We start from the raw sequence: 4,748 nt of genomic DNA, 5'->3' as shown, positions 1-4,748 counted from the left end.
GATTATTTCCTCTTTGTCTTTCCCGAAAGTGCTTATTTCCTCCACAGGTGCACTGGCTCGAACAAACATGCTGACAATCACTTTGAGTAGGTTAAAAAATAAAATAAAAAGATGAAGTTGATCAACTTGATGAGTATATAAATATAGTAAACTAATCATGAATCATATGTGATGATTTAGTGGGTGCAATGTGTGATTAGAAGTGACATGACATAAAAGATGGAGGTAGAGCAAATCACGTCTATACACACCACTGTTCTAAAATATAGCATTTATTCAAAGCCGGTTTCCAACATAAATCACAGTTAAGATGGAGTACTCCATTTCTTTGATAAGCAAAGAACCGCTGTGATCACTTACCGTTCTTTACCAACATACACAAATGGTGGATTCAATAAATTCATTTGTAGCATTGAGATTGGATGCTTTAAGGTTTATTCTACATCCGCCGATGTGGCCAATCGGGCAGTTTTTGGACAACATTTTCCATTGAAGTCAATGGCGAATTCCGGCCCAAAACTACCCGACTGGCTACCTAGGCGGATATAAAATAAGCCCCCTAGTGCATCAGACCCACAGTCTTTTTCTCCTCTAAAGATTGGAGAACCAATAACCATAAGATCAAGATACCAGATGCTCAGTTTCGTGGGGACAAGGGAAAGCATTGTAATGCAGAAAAAATATTCTTATTTATTAGTCTAACCTAATCTACTGGGTATATGTGATGTGATTACTCATTATGGCTTTTAAGAAATGATAATAGCTATAGCAAGTCATCGCATATATTCCAATGAGTGAATGCTCCCCTGTGATTATTTTGATCATCAAGATGAGGATTGGCTAATGTGCACAATAATTCCTCTCTTGGTTTAAGCTTGTGAAGATTTTCCAGGGCTGCACAATGACTCTCCTGGCCTTCAATGGGGAATATAATGAATTGTGTTCTTGTATACAGTGGACTTATTTTTGTTGGTCTCGGAACAAGCACAAATTATTTAGCAAGCACAAACTGTGTAGTTACTCACACACAAATACTGCTAGTATTATAGCATAAGCAGAGGAGTTCCAAAACGTCCGTGTAGGTAAGGAACCAGGAAAGCACAGCCAAAATACAAAAGCGGGGACCAGGCAAAGCTATAGAATAGAGGTTTATTCAAATAAAAATAACAGCAACAAACACAGGAGCAGGTAGAGTACCTCTCTAACGCGTTTCACGCTATACAAGCACTGTATAGCGTGAAACGCGTTAGAGGTACTCTACCTGCTCCTGTGTTTGTTGCTGTTATTTTTATTTGAATAAACCTCTGTTCGGTAGCTTTAGGTTTGCCTGGTCCCCGCTTTTGTATTTTGGCTGTGCTTTCCTGGTTCCTTACCTACACGGACGTTTTGGAACTCCTCTGCTTATGCTGATATGTGGAGATGCACGCTACATGGAAGGTTTGATGCTTGCCTATATTGAACTTGATTCTGCTGTTCATTTGCTTGATCACTGGGACATAGTGCCATCTGTGTTTACCTTCAAGACTTTTTGAAATTTTTATTTACTGAGTCTGCTAGTTGTGGCTACTTGGTGCTCTCAGGAATTTATATCCATCTATTGATTCTATTATAAATGGACTGATATAGAGGTTAGAGCCCTGGGAGGGACCTTTTAGGTCTCTGTTCATATAGTATTATAGCATAAACAAGGACTCGCCCATAGTGTCACGTTACACTGCAGGCGTTGACACCCAAGCATTTGCATACACAAAGGTAATGTAAGGACATAGGGTTGTGATGGCGTTCTATTAAAGTTACTAATGATTAATAGACTTACACTGGTTTAAGACAGTCACTATTTTGGAATCGAGACAGAAACTGGTGAGGTTTTTTTTTTTTTCCGGTCACAAATATGTTGCTTTTCTAGGTATTTGCACCACTAAAGGATTGCAGTGGGAACCGTCTTTGATTGTATCTATTGAAAACATAGCACTTATCCAGCCGCGACCTACTTGGCCTTGGCACAGCTGTCATAACTGATATTTGCTGCGCAAGATCTTGAATTAATGTTTGCTTTGAAAACAAGGAACAGATCAGTGTCGGTTTTCAAACTGGTCGCACAGCCAATCCCAAGTAAAATCAACATACTGTACACACCCTGTACTTTTATTTTTTTGGTCATGCACTGCAGTTTTGTTTTGTTTTTTAAATGAGTTTTGACACTTCACCTTTGGGAGCCAAAGAGTGTCAAAGGTGCTGTAACTCCTTCAGTGCATTGCTTGCCCTTCTGGCAGTAAATGTGTTGTCTTTTGGCATAAGAATGTCGGTGGTTCTAAAAGCTTGCATGGAATTCCTTTATGCTGTGAAGTCCCTTCCCTGTCTGCTAGAGATGAGCTTTTCTCGCATCAACTGGGAGTAAAAATGTCCCTAGTACAGGAAAGAGGCTTTATGGCGTATAAAGATGCAGTCGCCGTTACTGAAACACCACGCGGTGTTTACCTCGGAATACCAATATCATGACGCTGGATTTCTCCCAACCGTACCGCCTTAAGACACGAGTGCAGAAAATGCATTTTAGTGTTCTGGCTTTTAAACACCTGAAATTGACACAGTAGCACAGTACTGTACACATCACAATTCATTCATTTCATTGCATTTAATTGCACACAATCCATGAAATTCAAACAAAGCAACCGCGATAAACACGTGTGCCTGGGGGCGATTGGCGGCATTAATGCCGCGTGGAGTACAGCAGCGCACATGAAAACAGCGCCGTGATTTGTTCGAATAACGGCCGCTGCATCTGTACATCTGCTGTAAAATGCTCATTTTTATTAGTTATCCTGTTAGTGTTGGTAGTAGCTTTAGGAAAGCTCAACTCCAATGATGTCAAAATGTACATTTTGGTGTGAAAATAAAAATAACGTGGTCGCTTGCATTTCGATACTGGCTTTCACCAAATCGGCATCACAAAGTACTTTATCTTCCTGATGCAGACGCCATTTGGGTGGAAGAGTATATTTAGCTTGACTTCCAGCAGAGAAATGGCCCGTCTTTTCACACCTTAAATCTTTCATTCTCTAATCTGTAGTGCTATTTCAGATACTTTTTCTTGCAATGCTCCAAGCCACTTGCAATATCTCCCTTTCTCTCCCTATGGAGTGTGACGAGAAGCACAGAGCAATCAAATGAACATATATCACAGCATGGCATTCCTAATCCCATGGGATGATGGGACAGCTGTACAGGAATGGTTAGTAAGGCACTGAACAAGGGGACGAAAGCAGGACAAAACAGAGGGAAAATACGCTGTTCATTTTCACATCATTTTCTTTGCATATGTGAAATTTTACTTTAATCAAAGTGCAACCAGTTTTTTTTTTTTTTCAGTTTGAAACTAGTAAAGCTATTAATTAATTTTAAAAGAACGGCAAAAGCTCACACATTGAATAGCAACATGGCATATTATTGTGTGTTCTGGTAGCGGTTCACTGCTAGTATCTGAAATTTTGATTGGTACAAAATACATTCTGGGTGGTAATTGTTTAGCTTAGCCAATGTTTTCTGGAGTAACCAAGGCCCCTGAACAATGTTATGAAGATTCTTCTGTGTGATGGAGGAGTCCGCTCCATTTAAATGAATGGGGCTAAATCCTTTTCCAGTACAGGAAAACTGCTTCATAGGATATTGAAGCGCCAGATCCTGGGCCTGGAGTAAACAAATCTCAGACACCAGCAGTATTCCAAAGTAAAAGCTTATTTAATGTGTATTAACATACCCAGCTATAACCCTTTGATCCTTGAATGATTTAACTGCATTTCCATTCAGTCCCATTGAGAATGGAAACTAAATATTGTTGCCAGCTGGGACATAACGAAAGAGTTAAGCACATCTGCTTACTCTTTCAGAGGCACAGAAGTGGGTATCTAGATTAGAAACATCCAACTGTTCCAATCATGGGTAGAATTGTACAATGACTCCACCGTGACCAGTCCAATACATTCATTCACATGCTCTCTGGGATAAAAGGCATGTTTACTAAGCGGTGCTAATCCATAAGACACCATACAACCCTTTCAATGAAGGTGCGTTCCAGTGCCGGAAGGTGTCTGCTAGAACAGCACGGCTTGGTTGGTATGAGCCATAATCACTCCAATGCCTCTATTTAATATGCTGCAAAGCTGGTTTCCAGATGGTTGACAATAATTCAGTTCCAGTTAATAGAAGGGAAGTGAAATTGTCTCCAGAGCTGGTAACATGACACTCGGGAATACATTGAGTGACTTATCTGCAATCATGTTTGTTTGCCATCCCCAGGATCTGCCATATACACCCAATACGTTGCACAACTGCAACTCCCATGCACTCAGCAATATATCCCAAGTATTAACTCTGTGCAATGTTCTAATGCACAAAGGTGAAACAAGGACATTGGTTGTACAAGTACAATGCTGCTAGGAATGATTGTGGCTGCATTATAGTGTACGAGGGTCATTCCAAATTAGTGGTACTATACAAACCAATTGGCCAGGTAAGCATCTGAAAGTAAAGATTACTGTTGTGCTTAGCACATACTGCTCATTTTATCATAATCATCCCTCAAATCCCAGGAGTTGTTAGGTGGTGCTGTTGAAACGTGTGTGTGTGTGTGTATAACAAAAGGGATTGGCAGTTTTTTTCTGTTTTGTATTTAATGGACATTATTTTTTTAAACAAGTACCATACTGTGAGAAAATAGCAAAGCTCTGATCACAAATAAATGTGCGCGA

At 40.0% G+C, this 4,748-nt stretch overlaps 1 protein-coding gene across 1 annotated transcript in view; it reads left to right on the top strand.

Annotated features, from left to right (window-relative positions):
- The window catches only part of ZBTB34 (zinc finger and BTB domain containing 34), a 47,547-nt gene that overhangs the window by 7,715 nt on the left and 35,084 nt on the right, over positions 1-4,748 (top strand). The gene's annotated exons all lie outside the window — the stretch shown is intronic.

Source organism: Ascaphus truei, chromosome 21 (assembly GCF_040206685.1).
Source record: "Ascaphus truei isolate aAscTru1 chromosome 21, aAscTru1.hap1, whole genome shotgun sequence".
Taxonomy (NCBI): Eukaryota; Metazoa; Chordata; class Amphibia; order Anura; family Ascaphidae; genus Ascaphus; species Ascaphus truei.
The sequence above is the reverse complement of the archived record's forward strand: the minus strand, read 5'-3'. Positions and strand labels throughout refer to the sequence as shown.